Source organism: Sarcophilus harrisii, chromosome 5, assembly GCF_902635505.1.
Source record: "Sarcophilus harrisii chromosome 5, mSarHar1.11, whole genome shotgun sequence".
In the NCBI taxonomy this organism is placed as follows: Eukaryota; Metazoa; Chordata; class Mammalia; order Dasyuromorphia; family Dasyuridae; genus Sarcophilus; species Sarcophilus harrisii.
In genome coordinates this window covers 137,808,929-137,830,953 of record NC_045430.1, presented here as the reverse complement: position 1 = coordinate 137,830,953, position 22,025 = coordinate 137,808,929, and the positions used below count along the sequence as shown (strand labels likewise).

The 22,025-nt window shown below is 33.4% G+C and overlaps 1 protein-coding gene and 1 long non-coding RNA gene across 2 annotated transcripts in view; one reads left to right on the top strand and one right to left on the bottom strand.

Annotated features, from left to right (window-relative positions):
- The window catches only part of SEMA3A (semaphorin 3A), a 288,184-nt gene that overhangs the window by 128,003 nt on the left and 138,156 nt on the right, over window positions 1-22,025 (bottom strand). The window lies entirely within an intron of this gene.
- Window positions 1-22,025, top strand: part of LOC116419330 — a 55,564-nt gene that overhangs the window by 17,474 nt on the left and 16,065 nt on the right. Inside the window, exon 2 of the long non-coding RNA XR_004229604.1 lies at window positions 18,077-18,193. This is a non-coding gene — a long non-coding RNA (uncharacterized LOC116419330). The remainder of the gene's footprint in view (window positions 1-18,076; window positions 18,194-22,025) is intronic.

Below are 22,025 nucleotides of genomic sequence, written 5' to 3'. Positions count from 1 at the left end.
TACAATTTTTCTCTTAAAGCCAATTCTGATGGCAGTAAGATACCCACTACATTCATCCCCCTCCATTCTTTCTCTCAGATATAATAGGTTTCCTTTGCCTCTTCTGTGAGATGTAGTACCCCCACTTTACCCCTTTTCTGGTACAATGTCCTTTCCACCTCTAGTTTCTAGAACAAGGTATACATATATTCTTTATACATCTTTTCAGCAGAAATATTGTTCCCAATATTTCTTTTTACCTTTTTAGGTTTCTCTTGAGTTCTATATTTGTAGATCGAACTTTTTGTTAAGTTCTGGTTTTTTCATCAAAAATAGGTGAAATTCGCTTATTTTGTTGAATGACCATCTTCTTCCCTGGAAAAAGATGCTCATTTTGGCTGGGTAGGTTATTTTTGGTTGCATACCGAGTTCCTTAGCCTTTCGGAATATCATATTCCAGGCCCTTCGATCTTTTAATGTGGATGCTGCGAGATCTTGGGTAATCCTAATTGTGGCTCCTCTATATTTGAATTGGGTTTTTCTAGCCTCTTGGAATATTTTTTCCTTCATTTGAGGGTTCTGGCATTTGGCCATTATATTTCTTGGTGTTTTTATTTTAGGAGTAGGTGATCGATGAATCCTTTCAATGTCTATTTTACCCTCTGTTTCTATGACTTCTGGGCAGTTCTCTTTGATAATTTCCTGGAAAATAGTTTCCAGGCTCTTTTTTTCATCATATTTTTTTGGGAGTCCAATAATTCTCAGATTGTCTCTCCTAGACCTATTTTCCAGGTCTGTTGTTTTCCCAAGAAGGTATTTCACATTTTTCTCCATTATTCTTCTTGTTCTCTTCAAGTCATTCAATTCCATTTGTTCTATTCTGATTTTCAATGAAGTGTTTTCTTCACTCACTTTTTTTATATCTTTTTCTAATTGTCCAATTGTGTCGTTTTGTTCTATGGAATTTTTTTCCATTTCACCAATTTTATTTTTTAGAGAGCTATTTTCTGTTTCCAATTCACTAATCCTATTCTTTAAGGACTTGATTTCTTTATCCATTCTGTCTTTAAGTGAGTGGGATGATTTCTCCAGACTCTCTTGCCAAGCCTCCCTCTCCTTTTCCCATTTTTCTTCTAGCTTTCTTGTGAGAGCCTTTTTAATTTCTTCTATGAGATTCATCTGTGCTGAGAAACAGTTGATCTCCTCCTGTGGGGATTCACCTGGAGACAGTCTGTTTTTAGTCTCCTCAGGGTTTAGAGTCTGCTCTCTGTCTGTATAAAAGCTGTCAATCGTTAAAGTCCTTTTCATTTTTTTGCTCATTGTGTCAGAGAAGAAACTAGCAAAGAAAAAAAGAAAAAAAAAATCCCAAATGGAATCTGCTTTTTTGGGGGGGAGGAGCTGGGTGGTGTTACCGAGCTTCCTCTACAGACTGCAGGGGCAGCAGCGAGGCACTAGCAGGACTGTGCTGTGTCTGTGCTCCATGACTCTGAGAGCATGTTGAGACTCTGAGAGCTGCTGAGATGCTGTGGGGGAGGGGTGGCCAGGTCCCCAGAAACTCCAGCTGTTTGGGATCATATTCTTCACGCCCAGTGTTTTTAGCTTCTTTGCTGGGCTACTGACTTGCTGCCAGGGCAGAGTATCCAATCCTGTAGTGAAGTTCTCCCTGCAGAGACAGCTGAGATCACACCCCCCTCTCCCCCCACCCCACCCCCGTCTGCTCAGCTGTGAGCTGCCTGCCGTACTCTCGCTGCCACTGTCTGCCCTCAGCCTGTGCCTGATCTAAAACCATCCCCGCCATTGAGCAAAGACAGACCTTTCCTGTCGAATCTCAAGGATGTCTTCTCTTGGTAATTATTTGTGGGTTTTTTTCAGTCAAGCATTAATTCGGAGGCTTGTAATGAGATGGATTCTGAGAGAAAATGTGGAGCTTACACAGCTGTGTGCCTCCTCGCAGCCATCTTGGCCGGAAGTCCTAGCAATGAGGGATATTAGGAAGGTGCAAAATGAAAGAAGTGAATAAGAAGTTTGGAAGAAGAAGATGGAGATAGTTACAAGAGCTGGTGAAAAAAAGTAACTGCATCAACCCTAAGGGATATTGCCCAGATAACCTCCAAAAGAGCTGTAACTGTCTCCTTTCTTTTTAACCACAGTTAGTAATATGACAATTTTACTACAGTAATACAATTTTGATGGTTGGTGTGAAGAAAGGAAGAGTGACTACAGGCAAAGCCCTGCAGAGAATAAGAACTGGTTGAAATCTATCAAGCAGTAGTTTAATAATATCAGAAGACAGAAACAGTTTTGGAATGATGGTGACATGAATTGCCTTTCTCTACTTTTGTTGTTGTCCGGACATTTTAGTCATATCCTACTCTTTATGATTCCATTGGGAGTTTTCTTGGCAGAGATACTTGCTTGCCATTCCCTTCTTTATCTCATTTAACAGAAGAGGAGTCAGTAGTAAATAGGGTTAAATGATTTACTCAGGGTCACATAGTTAAGTTTCTGAGATTGGATTTGAATTCAAGTCTTCCTGACGCTAAGTCTGGTATTCTACCTACTATGCTCCTGAATGCCCAAAATATTTCTCTATAAGTACGTATATTCATAGAAGAGTTCTGGTCACATGTATTCCCTTTTGATAGTTCCTTTATTTCTATTAAAGTTTTTATAAAGATATATCTATTTGGGTAAGAATAAATTCAAGATTTAGTAGGAAATATTATAGAATTATTTTATTAATTGATATTTAACTAAAATGTCTGTGTTATCAGCTAAATAATATGAGTTATAGATTAAAAAGTAAAACACATCAGTTGAGGCATATGAAGTTTAATTTGGAGAAGATTATAACATATATAAATAACTGGAATGAGGTTAGTTAACTAGGATATCAAGAGTAAGTAGTCCAAGGACTAAAATAGCATTCCTGCTCTGTCCTCTAGTATGCTGGAAAAATTTATTCTATCACAATGATTATGTGCTATGGTCTTCACAGTTTAAAAGTAACAAAGCAGCTTGCTAAATTTTATTAAAAAACTGAAGTCAAATTTTCAATGCATGTAAATACCTGGTGTGAATTTATTTATTTTTCTTATCTATCAAACTAAAATTGTGCATGTCAATCTTTATAGCTGGATTTAAATGATACCTAACATCTTAAATTCAAGAGCCTTGAAATTATCTTTGTATAAGTTTTCCAAACTCACATCAGTGGCATAATTCTTCTGTTTTTTGTCATCATTAAAATTAATTGTATAAACCAAGTAAAATAGAAAACATATGTGTTCATATTTCATGCAGATTATGTTTTTAATATGAGCTTAATTTGAGTTCATACAGATATCACAAAACTGTCAGGGTTGTAATTATTTAGCAATGAATGTCTGTTAACTCCCAAGATGTGTAATACAGAAAAGGGGAAAAAGATACATATCCTCAAATGAAAAATTCCAGAACATGGATAATTAACTCTATAAAGCTTTATTTCAGTGAGGCCCTGGGCCCTGAACTCAGTATAACAGAAAACTAATGAGACAGAAGAAAACAAAAGTAGATGAACAGTTCATGATATTTTTAATGTCACTTTAAATCTTTAGATGCAAAACTTTTGTTTTCCTTTTATTTATTTTTGCTTCATAAACCAATAAGTTAGTGTTAATTATAATCTGTAAAAATATAATACTTCTTATTGAGTTTTTAAATAAATGTCTTGCTAACTGTGAAAAGATATGACTGATCATTTAATGATTCTGTGCATGCCTATGTTCGTAAAAAGACCAAATGTACTATAAGAAAGGAAGACAAGTGCTAAATGATGTACTCTGTTGTTTTTTTTAACATCTAAAAAAAGTACATGATCATTCATGTGAACATATTTACATACATAGAAAAACATTTGTTTGTATATACATACATACATACATAAAAGATACTTTGCCATTCAGATGAGGAATTTACCATTTGAAAGATTCTTATATAGAGGGAGTAAAAAATAATTGAAAAAAATTCCTATAACTTCAGCTGCTTTGAAATTACATAAGGGTCACTGATAATTGAACTAATTAAGACAGTATCATGATCAACCATACTCTTCCTCAGGAGAGCATTAAGTTTATTTAACAACTATGCATTAATAATTGACATGTTATCCCTTTATTTCTCTTCTAATATATGTGTATCTGTATCTAATGGGTTATCTAATTGCAGCTTGCAGGTAAGTGGCCAGATTAAGCACCATCTAGTGTCTGATTGCCTTCTCACTCTGATTGAGGAGGATCTAATGTTCCATCCTCTTCTCAAGAGAGGAAGTAACTCTGGGGGCATGTCTGCATCACTATGCCAGTAGACTAGCAAAAATTAGGAAGGCAGACAGATCCCAGAAGCACCAAGAAGAAAGGGAATCTTTTATCTTGTCTTCAAGAATGGTGCCAGGTTAGAATTGTATTTGTCTTCCTAAATATTATTCCTATAATGTACAATTTATGTTTAAAACATAAGCTGCTTTCTGGATATTTAGACTATATCTTACATTTACTGGCTTGGTCTGTTCTTACCAAATGCTGTTTATACAAATGACCATCACAAATGTTACTTTCAAAGCAAATTGATAATCTGGAAAAGAGGTAGGTTCAGGAAGGAAGAGCATATTCTTTGATCCATCAGTGCCATTACTGGTCCTGTATCCCAAAGAAATGATAAAACAAGGAAAAGGACTTACATATGAACAAATGTTTGTGGCAGCTTTTTGTGGTGGCAAAGAATTGGAAAATGCCCATCATTTGGACAATAGCTAAATAAGTTATTGGTATATGAAGGGAATGGAATATTATTGATCTATGAGAAATGATGAGCAGGCTAATTTATGTGAAAAGAATTAAATGAACTGATGCTAAGTGAAGCAAGCAGAACCAGGAAAACATTGTACAAAGTAACATCAGGACTATAGAATGATCAACTATCATAGACTTGGTTCTTCTCAGTGGTTCAGTGACTCAAGGCAATTCCAATAAAATTTGAATGGAAAACTCTATCTGCTATCTGCATCCAGAGAGAGAATTATAGAGACAATATAAATCAGCATATGCTATTTTCACCTTTTTTTCTCATAGTTTTTCCTTTTGGTTCTGATTTTACTCTGGCAATATGATACATATGGAAATAAGTAAAAACTGAATATACATTTATAACAAAAATAGTTTATACATGTAACTGGGGAAAATAATTTTAAAAAATAATTATACCTGTCCTGACAAAATTGCTGACAAATGCAAGGTTTTGAGAGAGGAGTGAACAAAGTGTTGTGGCCTCAAAACCATGCCATAATGAAAATGGGTAGAAGTACGCAGGGATGTTTTGCCTGCAAAGAAGAAGAGATAAGCAGCATAGCTTTTTAAGGTATTTCAAAGGTGTGATTATAAAACTTTTGCTTATTCTAAGAGCATTGCACCAGGAACAATAGGTAGAAGTTGCAGAGTGGTCAGTTTTGATATAAAGAAAAGTTTCCTGACAACCCTGACAACTTCAAAAAAATAAAAAGATTGATCTCAGTGATGTGTTAGAGCCATATCTTTCTGGTTTTCAAGAGCTGATTATTAAATTTTTATTGTTTAAACCTTGGAAATCTGAAAACACTAAGAATCAGGATCTGATTTATTGTTTTGTTAATTATTTACATCAGTACTTCTTAAACTTTTTCCACTTGTGACCCTTTATCACCCATGAAATTTTTACATGAACCTAGATACAGAGGTATATAAAATATGAATACAAATCAAACATTTAGTGATAACATATCATAATTTTGTAACTTACAGTTCACTTAGGAGATCCCATATGGGATCATAAACCAGTTTAAGAAGCTGGGGTCTGAATCAGGGTTTGACAGATTAGGTTCCATGTTAGTGCAGATTAGTGTTAAACGTATATTGTGTATATATTTTTTCTCAGAGAATCAGTTCTTAAATGTTTACTTATATATCCCTGAATGGGTTTCATTAATTTAAAGTTGCCCTTCATTTGACATTTTAAAGTCCACGTAGGCAGTTTGAGGAGGGGATTCTTGGTCAGTTGTTATTGGACTAAATCATCTCTGAAGCAACTTTCTCCTCAACTGACCTATGACTTCAAGTAGAGAGAACCTATCCTCAAAGAATTTAAAGAGAGATATAGAAGAGAAAGACTAGCCCATATGGAAAAAATTGCAAGAAACATTCAATATTATATATAATTAAAAGTTAAATCATGGAATAGAAACAATAGGTAACTTCTGTAGGGATTCTGAAAAAGCTTGATCATTGAGTCCTTGATCTATTATTGTTGTTGTTGCTATTAATGATAATAACTAGAAATTATAAAACACTTTTAATTTTGCAAACAGCTATGCAAATGTCATATCTTTGATCCTTGCAACAATCCAAGGCTAAAGCTAAAGCTAAAGGTATTCCTATTATCTCCACTTTAAAATGAATAAACTAATATGGACAGAGATTAAATGACTTGCCTAGGGTGACATATTTAGTTAGTGACTGAAGCCATGTTTGAACTCAACACTCCCAGTTTTGTGTGTTAGCTGCTATGCCATTCTAATGAATTGATGAAAGATTTTTTTCATGGAAAAAGGGGACACTGAATTGCATCTTAAAGGGTAAATATTTAGACAGGAAGAGATGGAAAACATATGGAATCATAAATTCATATACAATTGAAAATGGACATCTCAAGTAGAAAGGTAAAAGTAAAAACTTAATAGAACCTTTATGACATATACAGACAGTAAAATTAAGAAATTAAGGATATCAAAATATCCTTCCTATATTTGATCAATTCAGTTATTAAGACAAGATAAGAAAAGACAAAGAAAAATGCCATGGTTTCCCACTGCATCTGGCACCATCTCCAGTCATACTTATCTCTTTCTGGTCACTGGACCCAGATAATTCTGAAGGAAAAATTGAGGCTGGTGATTTACACAGCCCTCCCTTACTTAAAGCCAACTCACTTGCAAGTCACCTTGATGTCATTATCCTCTTTGAGAAGAGACAAACAACGATAATATCTGATCAATTCTTCAACATTTTAATAAACCTATGATCTTGGCAATGTGATTATTCTCGCTAACAACACAGACAATAGACTGTCTATGCCTGCTCTTTCTGTGCAACTCTTATCTAGATGAAATTATTTCCTATTTTTAAAAGTTCTACTTATATCAAATAAGCAAACAAATAAAAAATTCATTCTTAGAGGTTGGTCAAATGAAAATCAGGCTGTACACAATATTTATGAAAGTAAAAAAAAATGTCCATTGCAAGCAATTTTTTTCCTCTAAATTATTATTATTAATACTGTATATTGTCAACCATTAAATATCTCCAAATTTAATTTCTATTTAGTCCCTTAGACAAATAAATAGCTAAAAAACAAGAGAACACTTTAAATAGATGAGAAAATATTTGTAGAAAGTAAATGCAGGCTCTCTGTTTTTAAAGTGCTAAAAGAATAATTGCAATCTATCATGGAGTTCATAATAGCCCATGTAAAACTTGATCTGTAAGTTTTGAGCCTTTCAGAAAGTCGTGTCTTTACTGTTATTGTTTGTTATTGCTCCTATAATAAAATTTATAAGTGTAATATGAGACTGGCCAATGAGAACCTAAGTACATGTAACAACTTGTTACCACAGGTGTTCTACCCAATAGAAGACTTAATAGCAGTTATTGGCTCTTTTTACTCAAATGCAGCCAGGCAGGACTAGTTGAGTTCACCATGGGGAGTCTTCTGTATGCATACCAAACACCAGTTCAGCCACCAATCAAAAAAAAAAAAAAGATATATAGTATGTTGAATAGAAACAGAAGTTCACTATCTGCTCATATATTAGACATGTTTGTGTTCTCTATTATGCTTAACATGTGACATATGCTGTTAAAGGCTATGTTCTCATTGATCAAAGGGAAAAAAAAAATACCAAAAAAACTACCTCAGATTTTTACCTTTCTAAGCAGATATTAAGAAATATAAGTTTTGGAACAGGAGATTCTTCATAGATATAGGAAACACATTTGGAAAGAATGTAAAACATGGTAAAGCAAAAGTATAAACAGTATGACAGATTTTATTTGAAAACTAAATTATTATAATTGTATTACTTGTCTTTCCTATTCAAAAAAAATCAAACAACAGAACAAAAAAAAAATATTTAAATCTTAATGTCCCTGAGTAAAGGCACTGAATTTAGGATTACTTTCAAAATGACTCAATAAAATTCTCATATTTTGGTAGAATAAGTGATATCTATGTGTCAAAAAATAAAAAAAAATGTCTATTTATCTACTAGAGAGCAATCACTAACATGCATAGATGTTTTATTATTGTTTACATTGCCAAATTATTCTTGATAAATTTATTAGCAAATTTACAACCAAACTCACAAAACATGATTTTACCTACAATAGAAGTCATGTGTCAAGTGCAGTGACATACTGCCCTATAATTTATTTAACTTGACCTCATTTTATTTTTCTGCCTGGTTAAGCATCACTGATCACACAGGTAATATGGGGTAATATAAGATTTGAAACACAAAACATTTCACTTTAATTATAGTTGGCCTTAAAGTGCCAACTGCATTATGATTGTTTCATTGATCTATGATTATACATTTCTGAATAATTTACAGTTACCTATTTCTTTGCTCTTACTACTACCACCATTATTACTGATAATTTTGGAAAAAAAATCCCACAAAGAAGCAGCATAATGACTACCACTACTAACCAGTGTACATATTATAAATAAATGTCTGAATTATTAGGACTTCATTTTAAATAAATTATTTAATTTTACATACAAATAGATATAAAATGCCATCTATCCTGCTATCTAGGGATAATCCATGCCTTCTACAACAATTTAAAAAATGTTTAGTGTTATTCGGGAAAATGAGTGAGATTAAAATACTGTTTGACTAAAAAGCTTTCTCCCAATGAGTTTTCAAATAACTCCAAGTTTGTATTTTTTTTTTCTGTAGCAATATCAGTCAGTAGAAGTTTATTGGTCTAATCTCAATTAGCTAATAATGGGGCTCTACCCAAACCAGCTGCTCTGCATATATACTTTGCAGGCAAATAGAACAAATTGGGATAGCTGAATCTTTTGATTACCTTCAATTTACAGATATACATTATTGAAAGTATGTCATGTCAAAGTTATCCTTGAAATTTTACTTCTAGACTTTGGCAAAGTAAAAAGAGACAATTTCTGAAATTTATATTTAGGGGAATGTAATTTAAATTTCCATCTCTAAAAACAATTTACATTAAAATTTAGCTCAAACTCTTATTAGAAAGATGTGGATTTCATATCTAACCCTATAGAAAAGGATAGACACCTACCTATATACATACATGAATATGCACATGTATGCATATATTAAAATAAAAGTGGAGAATTTAGGATGACTGAATTGAAGGAAAGCTTTTTAAGAGTGAGTACTTCTATATTTTTGTCTTTTTATTCACAGTTCTTATTATAAGGTGTAATGGGCTGAGGTTTGAGCTGATGCACTGAGGTCCCAAGTACATGAGGCTAGATAGTAATTGGGCTATACTCTATTAATATACATGATTGGATTAAGAATGGTCCCTGCCCACTCTCCTTGCAAGTCCTGATGTGTTGTATAGGAAATGACGATTTTGGTGGGTGGAGGCAGAGAGGGAAGAAGACAAACTGAGAGAGATTGGGCTGAGTTCGAGACTCCGAGCTGCTGGTTGGGTGGCTGCTGGTCGAGCTAGCTTCTTGACTCAGCCACACATTGCTATCGCCGATTCTCTTCCACCTCCGATCCTTCTTCACTGAGAATAAAGACTGACGATTTTCCCCTAACCTGAATTCCTGTCTCGTGCTGATCTTAAAATACACGATCATAACAATAAGGGCAAGACATGTAATAAGCACTTAAATGATTGTTGATTAATGATAAAAATTAGCAAAGAATACCTCAAATAACTCAGAAACTGATGTTTAAAATGTATATTAAGAATCATATAACAGAATGCAGTACAAAATAATTCTTCATTCATATATAATAGTAACAAGCTGTCCTCTATAAATATTCCCAAAGGAAAAAACCCTCTGACTGGTCACCAAGGTTTTCAGCTCAGAAATCAATACTCAATGAGAAGCTAAGACATAGAGAGAAGAACAAAGCAGTATCTTTTAGCTGTACTTAACTGGAGTTACCCATTATCAAGGTACATATAAGGTCATTTGAACAACAGAAACATGTTACCAAAATTACCTAAGGAATCTGATACCTTAGCTATGTGGGTTTCTCTAGGGATATTAACAATAAAGCAAGATGATGTGTCAATATTAGCAAGGGAGGATGCATCATTTGGAATGAGATCTCTTTTGGCTGACTGCATCAATAGATCGCATTCAAGTTTAGGAGGATGAAGGGAGGATGAGTGGGGGAGTAATAGGAAATGAAAGCAGAAGTGTAGGAGGGTGTCAGATTTCACAGAGCATTGAAATTGAGAGTGGGGAGTTGGAATGTCTTCTGGAAAGATAATTGGAGGAGGAGAGAGTTGAAAGAGGGAAGGATGTAAAACAGCTATAATATCAGAAAAGGAGAAAATGAACCAAAATGAGAATGACATCAAAGTGAAGGGATGATCTTGAATCATTTGCTAGACACATTAAATCAAAGTAAATTTCCAAATGTTCAATTTTAAAGTTATTTTTAAATATAAATATTCATAAAAATTCAACATCAAGAATAAAAGTTAAAAGCAAATGAGAATAAATTTATAGAAATTTATTTTACATCATGTTTATCTTTTAAAATAATAACTATTTTTTATTTTCCCCCTCCCTCTCTCTCTTTCTCACACACACACTCACACATATTTTTTATTTTCCACCCACCTACTTATTTTTTAAAAACTCCATCACTTTAAGACAGATGACTAGGATTATATGATGTGGAAAAGGTTGTTTTTCTACAGCTTTTTAGAGTGTTGTGGGGAGGGCTCATACAGCTTGGGATATGTGATCTTAACTTGGGTCAATACAGGACAATATCTAATGAGACAAGGCAAGGGTACTTTTGATAATTATTCCATAATGTGTTCATGCTAAACATTGTAGAGCTGTTGCTGACCCTACAAGGAAACAAGTGTCTATGAGGTAGCCAAGAGAGAACTAGGCAAGGGCTGCTTTTCTTGTCTACACCGGGTAATTATTTGTTAAAGTTAGTATATCTTGGTATAACTTCTCAGAACCAGCCAAGCTAGAGGACATGTAATTTAATTATATGGCTGATTATATATAGAGGGAGAAAAATAATAATTTACTGAAGGTTTCAAATTGTCCAAATATCTCATGCATGAAATATATTATGTTAAAATAATATCAAGTAAGAGTTATAATTCAGGATACTATATATAAACACTGAGAACTGAGGAATTTTGATTTTAATTCTGTTCTACTATAACTTCACAGTATTAAATTGTTTCCAAAAATGTTTAAGATGATAACTGGAGATATGATAGAAAATGATAGTCCTGGAAAATCATATAAGTTATACTTCTTGAATAGTTGTTAGTTAGGATATAACTATTTTCTTCCCAACCACTAAGTTACTTTTTATTTAAATGTTATCATTTCTCCCTTTTCTCTTCCTCATGTTAGAGCCTTCAGATTTCTAAAACAAGGATTTTACATTTGTTAGCTTAAACTTATTTACCATTCACTCTCTTAACCTTGGCAATCTAACTTGCATTTCCATCCCTCTACTAAAACTCATTCTCCAATGGTCACCAATGGCTTTTTTATTTCCTCTTTATGGGGTTGATATATTATAATTGTGCTATATTCATCTTAAACTATACTCTCTGAGGCTAATGATCATGACTTATGCTTCTGTCTTCCCAGAGTACCAAGCATACTGCTGTAGAAATGCTCAATATTGTAGAGAATGATTATAGGTATCATTTAGAAGCTACATTTCAAATACTTAATTGTCCAGTCATTAGGATTTCAAATACTATAGAAAATGGGCATGCTTTTTTTCAAATAAGAATTTTAAAACTGCTTTAATAAAAATCATTTAAGGATATGATTTGGGGAATTTATATATATATATATATATATATATATATATATATATAGTGTGTGTGTGTGTGTGTGTATTTACACACACACACACACACACACACACATATAAAGAGAGAGAGAGAGAGAGAGAGAGAGAGAGAGAATGTCAGGATGTGCAGATATTGTAAGCAAAAGTAATAAATCAATGAAGTCAATGCACTCAAAGAGGAAAAAAATGAGGCTGCTCTAACAGGTCTTTCCATAATACTTTTCTTGGCCAGAAGAATCAGACATGTTTTTTCACATTTGAGTTTGTGGAGGAAGGGATGTTATCCTTTAAAAGGACTGTTTGCTCAACCTCTCAGGGCTCAGCTAAGTGCAAAGAGAGGCATTGAGGTACTAATACTTTTAAGATGATGATAAATCAGCTATAGCTGTTAGGAAACAAATGTCATGACTCCATGTTGAGAATAGATGAAAAAAGAATTGGCTGTGAACATTCATCTCCAGAAAAAAAATGTGTTACTGAATTTTTGAAGAAAGAACATAATGTATGGTATATTTTTACTTCTTGAAATATAATTATTTATTTTCTTCTCAATTAAAAATCTATAAGGCTAACAAACAGAACATGAAATTCATTGGCAAAAACAAAATTAAATTCAAATGTTACATTTGTTTCTTGGGCAGATGGAACATGTTTGTATGGGAATATTTTCACTTGGATTTGAGGGTCAGGCTAATTTGTACCATCTTTTCCCTTAAAGACAGTTCAAGCATCATATTTAGCATGAAACTTTCCCTGATTTCCCTGTTTCCAAGGGGAAAAATTCTGGATTTGTAATAAAATTATCTATCTTTGAATCTTGCATCTGTATAAGTTTGAGTAAATCAGTTAATCTCTCTAGAGCCTAGTTTTCTAATCTATAAAAGAAACCAGTAATTTAACTAGAGGAAGCTGGATAGCAGAATGATAGTGTCCAGCCTGGAATAAGAAAGACACATCTTCCTGAGTAGCCTCAGGCATTTTATTAGGTGCATATCCCTTTGCAAGTTTCTTAATTTTATTTGTCACAATTTCTTCATTTTAAAATGAGCTGGAGAAGAAAATGACAAATCATTCTAGTAATTTTGCCAAGAAAACCTAAATGGGAGGAGGTGCAATCAAGATGGCAGAGTAAAGGCAGGAACTCACCCAACTTCTCCCCCAAACCACTCCAAATTCCTTTAAATAATGAATCTAAACAAATTTTAGATCATTAGAACACCCAAAAAGATGGAGCAGAACATTTTCCAGCCAAAGACAAATTAGAAGGTCAGCAGAAAAGGTCTGTGATGGAGCAAGGTGGGAGTCCAGTCTGCAGCCCAGTGCAGATGGTGCCAGTGCAGCCCTGGCTCCTGACTCTGAATCAGCAACAGTGCTAAGGGCTTCTTGATCTCTCAGCCCAGAGACATCAACGAGGACTTGGACGGTCAGCAGAAAGGGACTGTGGAATGAGGCTGGGAGCCTAGCATGCCGTCTCAGTGCAGGTCATGCCAGCACATCCAGTTATGTCCCTGGCCCCATCATCAGGGAGGCAGACCTTTAAATCAGCAGCAGAACTGGAGGCTTCTGGACCTTTCAACCTAGAGATACAAGGAAGGACCTGGAAAATAAGCAAAGAGGTCTGTGGCAACAGAGTGGGAATCTAAGTGTGCAGTCCCAGCATAGGCCATGCTGGCACAGCTCTGGCTGTAGCCCTGGTCCTGGTGTTAGCAAAACAGGACTCTGCTGCTTTAACACATGAGATCTTACAGTTACAGTGGGGAGGGGACATTCCTAACAGTTCCAGGGCAGAAAAGAAGTCTTATAGTCAGGTTCCTAAAAAGATGTCTAAAAACAGCTTCATAAAACCTCTGAAGTATGGGAGAATGTGCCCTTCACCCTAGAAAGAATACCTCCTTTAACAGAGTTAAAAGCCAAGTAATAGACTAGGAAAATGAGTAGACAACAAAAAAAGTTTCTGACCAGTGTAAGTTACTATAGTGACAGGGAAGATCAAAACACACATTCAGAAGATGGTAACAAAGTCAAAGTTCCTTCATCCAAAGCCTTCAAGAAAATTAAGAATTGGGCTCACACCATGAGCCCACACCATGGACAAACTCAATAGGGATTTTGAAAATCAAGTAAGAGAGATAGTGGAAAAAATAGGAAAAGATTTGAGAGTGGTGCAAAAGGAAATACAAAAAGCTAAGTTGCCTTATAAAGCAAAATTGGTCAATTGAGAAAGAAAGTACAAAAACTCACTGAGAAAAGTAATTATTTAAAAATTAGAATTGAGCAAATGGAATCTAAGATTTTATGAGAAATCATGATAAGTAACGCAAAACCCCCCAAAAAAGAAAAAAGAAAAAAATTGAAATATTTCATTGGAAAAACAACTGACCTGGAAAATGGATCCAGGAGATATTTAAAAATTATTGGTCCACCTGAAAGTTATGATCATACAAAAAAAGTCAGGATATCATCTTTCACGAAATTATCAAGGAAAACTGTCCTGGTATTCTAGACCAGAGAGTAAAATAGAAATTGAAATAACATCTGGAAAGAGAACCAAAAATGAAACTCCAAAGAATTTTACAGCCAAATTCTGGAAATTCCAGGTCAAGGAGAAAATATTGCAAACATCAGAAAGAAACAATTCAAGTATAATGGAGATATAGTTAAAATAACACAAGATTTAGCAGTTTCTACATTAAAGAACCAGAGGGCTTGGAATATGACATTCCAGAGAGCAATGGAGCTAGCATTATAACCAAGAATCACCTACCTAGCAAAACTGATAGATAGATAGATAGATAGATAGACAGAGATAGCTACATACATATAATAAGATATAATATCATATAATGTAAAATAATCCTTCAGAGAAAAAAGTTATCATTCAATGAAATAGAGAATTTTCAAGCATTCATGATAAAAAGATTAGAGCTTATTGAAAAATCTGATTTTCAAATAAGGGAGAGAACCTAGAACTCCAAAATTTTAAAACAAATATTAAAAAAAATGATTTTTTAACTCATTTCTAATCATGAAAAGGTGCTCTAAAACATTATTGATCAGAGAAATGAAAATTGAGACAACTCTGAGGTATTACTACATACCTCTCAGACTGTCTAAGATGACAGGAAAAGAAAATGATGAATGTTGAGGGGATGTGGGAAAACTGGGATACTAATACATTGTTGGTGGAGTTGTGAAATGATCCAACCATTCTGGAGAGCAATTTGGAACTATGCCCAAAGGGCTATCAAAATGTGCATACTTGATCCAGCAATGTTTCTACTGGGTTTATATCCCAAAGACATTTTAAAGGAAGGAAAGTGACCCACATATACAAAAATGTTTGTGGCAGCGCTTTTTGTAGTGGCAAGAAACTGGAAACAGAATGGACACCCATTAGTTGGAGAATGGCTGAATCAGTTATGGTATATGAATATTATGGAATATTATTAGAAATGATCAGCAGGACAATTTCAGCAAAGCCTGGAGAAACTTATATGAACTGATGCTAAGTGAAATGAGCAGAACCAAAAGATCATTGTACAAGGCAACAATAATATTATATGCTGATCAATTCTGATGGACATGGCTCTTTTCAACAATGAGATGATCTAAGCCAGTTCCAATGATCTTGTGATGAAGAAAGCCAGAGAGAAGACTGTGGGAACTGATTGTGAATCACAACATAGCATTTTCATTGTTTTTGTTGTTGTTTGCTTGCATTTTATTTTCTCTTTTTTTTTCCTTTTTGATTTGATTTTTCTTGTGCAGCAAGATAATTGTATAAATATGTATGCATATATTGTCTTTAACATATTTTTAGCATGTTTAACATATATTGAATTACTTGCCATCTGGGGGTATGGGGTGAAGAGGGGGAAAATTAGAACACAAGGTTTTACAAGGGTTAATGTTGAAAAATTATCTATGCCTATGTTTTGAAAACTAAAAAGCTTTAATAAAAATTCTAAATGGTTTTCAATGTAACTGGGGAGGGGGGAGGAAAGAAAAAGAAAAAAAAAACTCCAAATGGGGGCTGAAACAAAATTGGGCTAGACTAGTTGGATTAAGGTCCATTCTAATTCTAAATTCTCTGAGTCTCCCATTCATTCATTTCAATGCTTCATAAATTCAAATTTTTATTGATGTATGTCCTCCTTTTACTGAAGCAGATATGGTTTTCATAAGTTTTTAATGACCAAGAATATTCTCTACCTGGTGGTTAACTATTGGTTCCTGGTGGAGGATCTCTCTGAAATAATCTCGGCTGACCCTTGCATCTTCAGATGACAATTTCTATCTATTCTTTTGCTTGCCCCATAAACAATACCTTTCTAGGACCTTGTTGAGCTTAAGTTCCATTGGTAGAATAGTTAAGAACTCAGGATCATTTCTTTATCTGCATGAAGCACCACTACAAAATTTTAATGCAGGAGTTATATAACCCTCATAATTAACTTTCTTTTAAATAGTAGAAAAAAACAAAACTCAAATAATTCTATATTTTAAAAATAAAATTTAGCTGTAAGCTATCCAATAGTTATAGAACCTCCAACTATTTAGCTGAAATGACAAACTAAACCACACACCTATATCCAAGAGTATCTCGATAATTTAATCTAGAGATAGCCAAGGTTCCAAGGTAGTTATTACCACTTCTCATCTCAAAATCATTATAGGCACATTACAATGATGAAACGTTTTTGGATCTTTTGTGATTATATACTCAGAGTCATTCAATGTCTCTAACTTTGTGTATAATTTCCCTATAATTGTTTTCTTATTTAAATTATTTATTATATTCCTATATATTTGTGTTTTATATCTAATATAACATAAATATATCACAAATAAATATTTATATGTTTACATATACATTTATTTTTTTTCAAGTAAAAGTGCTGATAAACTTTAAGATTTGAAAGTGATAATGATGTATACTTATTTTGTATCTAATTTATATTTTAATATATTTAACATCTACTGGTCATCCTGCCATCTGGGGGAGGGAGTGAGGGGTAAGAGGTGAAAAATTGGAACAAGAGGTTTGGCAATTGTTAATGCTGTAAAGTTACCCATGCATATAACCTGTAAATAAAAGGCTATTAAATAAATAAAAAAAAGAAAAAGAAAAACTTGGGACTCTAAAAAAAAAAAAGAAAGTGATAATGGTAACAAAGGATGCACTATCATTTTTAATCTGAAGAATGGACATAGGATAGAGATAGCAGATTTGTGGATATAGCAGTATAGGGTACTGCCAGAGGAAGAAATTCCAACCAATTCAGGTCAGCATCTTCGCTGAAACTTTTAATCTTGGATGATGATTGGGGTTGGGAGAAGACAAGAGATTGGAAACAGGGAGATCAAATAAGAGGATTGTGTCAGTAGTTCAGGTGAGAGATGAAACCATTAAATAGATTAATAGTCATTTAAGTCAAGAAAAGGGAATATAATTGTATTCACTTCAAATAATATATGCATATTATTATATTTTTGATGCTACATTAATGCCAACTAGTATTATATTGTAAATCAAAAATAAAATGACAAGAATTGAAAATGAATTAGATATTGGAGGTAAGAGAGAATGTGTGAAAATGCTAGATTTGGAATCAGGAGGATTTCAGTTCAAATCCTGTTTCTGGTATTTCCTTATAATTATGAAAAATTAATTTAAACTTCCCTGGGTCTCAAAAACTACATAAGCATAACATTTATTGATATTCCACCCCCACCCCAAGTCATTGGTCATCATGTTTAATAATGCAAATGTTAAAAAAAACTTCCTTTTGCACAAAAGAAATAATATTGAATATTGTTGTTATTATGAGAAATGCCATCACAGTTGTGTTTGTAGACAACATGTTATCTAAAATGACTAATCGACATATGACTACAGCCTATTTCCTAAGGGTGGTTTGAAGAATGCAATGGCTTTATTTCTTCCAGAGACTGTGTTTATTGAAGTGAATATGGGGAAGTACTCAGGGCTGAAAATAATTGCCAATAACTCTTTCAAGAAAGTAGAAACATCTTGAGGTCTTTCCAAATGAGGCGCAAGACAAGGTCAGAATGAGTTTTGTTTTTTTTTTAAACTAATTAAGTTGTATTAAACAGTGAGCATACTAATAGCTACCAAACCTGCCACCAGCACAAGATGAATACCTCTGCACTCTTAAAGTAGCCCAAGTCAAATGTCTCTTTACTATAGTAAAACATTTTTGTACATAGATTAGCCTCAGTACAATAGACATACATTGAAAGTGAAAGATTCCCACCTAATACAATGCACAGATGAAGTAATTATTTGCAGATTTATTCCCTTTACAAAACTCTATAGAGAAACATGCTACCACAAGGAAATGGTCTGTTTCCCTTGCACAAAGGAAAGATTCATTCTGATTGCTAATGAAAATAAGGACAAGACATATGAGCAGCTGAAACTATTAATGGAGTTCAATGGAATCCTTATTCTGTTTCCTTCCAAATGATAGGAACTTAAACAAACTATATAAGAGTCTGATTGAAGTAGGGCTCATCTGAAAACAAATCACAGTATGGACAAATATGTGCTTTGAATCAAAATTGTCTTCATGAACAGTCTCATACTTCAAAAATATGGTTCTCTAGATCCTACCACTATGATGTTACTAGTCTGCATATCTATTGACTTTTTTTTTCATACTGGGACAAATATTAGCGTACTGACTGATTTTTCTCTGGAACAGTATAGTGTAAGAGTTGTTCTAATAATATTTGAAATTATGTTAATCCAGTGTTACTTTCACATTTATTGAATGAAGTAATTCAAATTTGAATGCACTTCTCAATACCACAGAGCTATAACAATGGAAAAGTGGCAAAAATATATAAGAAACCTGTATTTGCTAACCTAAACATGCCATATGATTAGAAAAAGAGAATGACATTTTTATACACTTAACTCAAACATAAAATTAACAAATTATGGTATTGTTAGTCTAATAGCATGGTTTTTCCAATATAAATTTCTTTTCTAACTACCTCTAAAAGATAAGACAGAAATTTAATGGTCTATCTGAAAAATATAGGTTGGGTATGCAGTTTGGAAAATCTGGGTCATAATCTTATTTTAGGATCCTGAATTTGGAACCATCAGAATTATAGTATCAAAGTATAGTTTTGAATTGAGAGGGCCCTTATTAAGCATTTAGTCCAATCTACTTAATTTACAGAAAAGGAAACTAATACTCAGAAAGTTATGAAATAGAGAGTAAGTTAACAAGTAGGATTTGAAAGTAAAGTCATATTACCTCCAAAATCAGGACTTTTTTCACTGCCAACACTACCAAGAGAACATTGACTTATCTACTAGCAGAGAGACCTTTGGTATGTGACTTAACCTCTCTCAGTCTCAGTTTTTTCTTCTGTAAAACCTGGATAAAACTTGTGGCATTTACTCAAAAGAGGTTGTTGGGGGAATCAAATTAAAAAGTGCATGCATAATACTTTTCAAACATTAATTGGTAATATGTCATATATTATTATTATTTAGAAATATTTACCATCCACATTCAGAATCAGCTCTTTTTATTTTATTTACAAAATGCATTTAATAATAAACACTTAGGATTTACAATATTCTCTAGATATTAGTGAATTCATAAAATAACTAGTTTTATGGTTAATAAAGAATAGTTAAACTTAACAATGAAATTGAATCATTAAACAGAAGAGTAGAAGTTTGATTTCTAAGTCCTTTTTAGATGACATCACTTCCTTTATCTTTGAATGTGGATAATTAAGAGTTTGGTGGATCACCAATATTCAACAATAAAACTCTGATGAATCCCTTCATTCTTTTGATGGAGTCTTTAAATGCTTCATCATTCAACATATGAAGGGGACTCTGGATACTTGAAGGTGAAACTAGCAAATTTCAGAGTCAAGCAGGTTCTACAAAGATAGAAACAGTGTGTGTATGGGTCCCATAAGAGAAAGTATATGTATTGTCTAAAGATTAAACCAGCTAAATTCAGAAAAATTTATCACAAGTTGGCTATCAGATGATGTCATTTCTGAGCTCTGTGACCCCATTTAGATTTTTGTTGGTAAAGATATTGGAGCAGTTAGCCATTTCCTTCTCCAGCTCATTTTACAGATGAGGAAACTGACGAGTTAGATGACTTGTCCAGGGTCACATAACTAGTAAGTATGTAAGGTCAGATTTGACTAAGATCCTTTGGATTCTAGGGTAGACATTCTATACCACTAAGTTGACCTTGTACTAATTTAGAACAGGATTACAAGTAATCATACTAATGAAACAATAGCTTTGAAATAATGAAGTAAACATAATCAAATATTGCAACATTTATACTGGCCCCTGTTTTATCAGAACTAAATCACCGAATCTATTGTCAAATCTGAATATGCACTATTAATTAGCATCTTATTATACAAATCATTACATATTTTTAAAATGGCATACTCTAAGCATTTTATTTTGCACATAGCTTCATATTCTCAAAGGCAATTTTGCTGAGTGACAGTCAACTTCCTTTCCCAACCTCTTCCAAATCTGATCAAATACCTACCTATTCTCAGACAATAAGAGTGAATAAATGTTTAACATGTGCTGACTCTGCAGTGTTCATAAAAACTAGCATTTAAAGAGAGGTGAAGGAAACGAGCTTCCTGTCAAACTCCTCAGCTCTCGAAATATCTGGTTGTTAAGCAAGCTGTGTCATTTTCTGCCAGTTGAAATCTTGATGAGAAAAGAAGAAAGGTACTTCTTTTACCAAAATAGAATTTCCCTTTAGCCTTAGAGTTTTATTTTTAAGTTTTAAACAATGGGAACTAGTTTCTCTTAATGCTACCTTTTATTATTCCTTTTAAAATAAAAAGTGTGTATGTATTACTTTATGCTTCATGCTTGTCTCATCTGTTCCTGTCACCTCCAAACTCCCACTTCCCTATCCTGTCAAGATGAAGTCTGCTGCTGATCATCACATCACTCCTTATTATCCTTATTATTTCCTGCTTATCAGGCCTCAGGAGTGAATCATAGACAAGAAGAATCTATTCTTTTATTCACTGTAGGTAAAGAAAAGAGAACATAAGAAATTTTTTTACCTAACATATTGAATAATACTAAATTTAGATTGTGTAATTATCTGTAAATAAAATACATCTTTTAGGCTTTCTTATCTTTGAGGGAGGGAGGGAGAATCAAAAGGAAAAATAACGACTTTTCTGTTTTAGGGGTTCTTAACCATAGTGATTGGATAAATTTTAAGGGATTGATAAATATGACCAAGGAAAAAATACAACTAAAATTTAGCATTTCTTTACATTATGAATATACTCAACAAATGATGTTATAAGAATCAAATGAAATAATAATTTAAAGTGTTCAGCACCTAGTATATGGTTGTACTGAACAAATGTTTATTTCCTTATCTTATCCAAATAACTTCACTTAAAAATCTAAGCATCATGCAAACTTTCCTGTAAGTTCCTTTACCTTTTGGAAAGGCCAAATTAAGATTTCTATTTCTCTGCCTTGTAGAAGCTATATGTGGATAGGGTTTTCAATTAGGGTAAAAAAGAAACACTTCAGCTAACAGGAGTTTTCCTCCTCTTTCCCCCCTTTACACACTATCAAACTATATTCCATTAATTAATTAATCCTTCATGAAATACAGAATCTTTGGCAAATTCCATATCCTTTAACTTCGGAAGTTTTATGTAGTCAGTCAATGAGCTTTTATGAAGCACTCATTATGTATGGGTACTGCACTAAGACCTAAGAACGTACAGAAAGACAAAAAACAAAAACAAACTGGCTCTCAAGGAGCACACATTTCAGAGGGAACAAATAACCTGTAAATAACTTGTATACACAAGGGTATACACA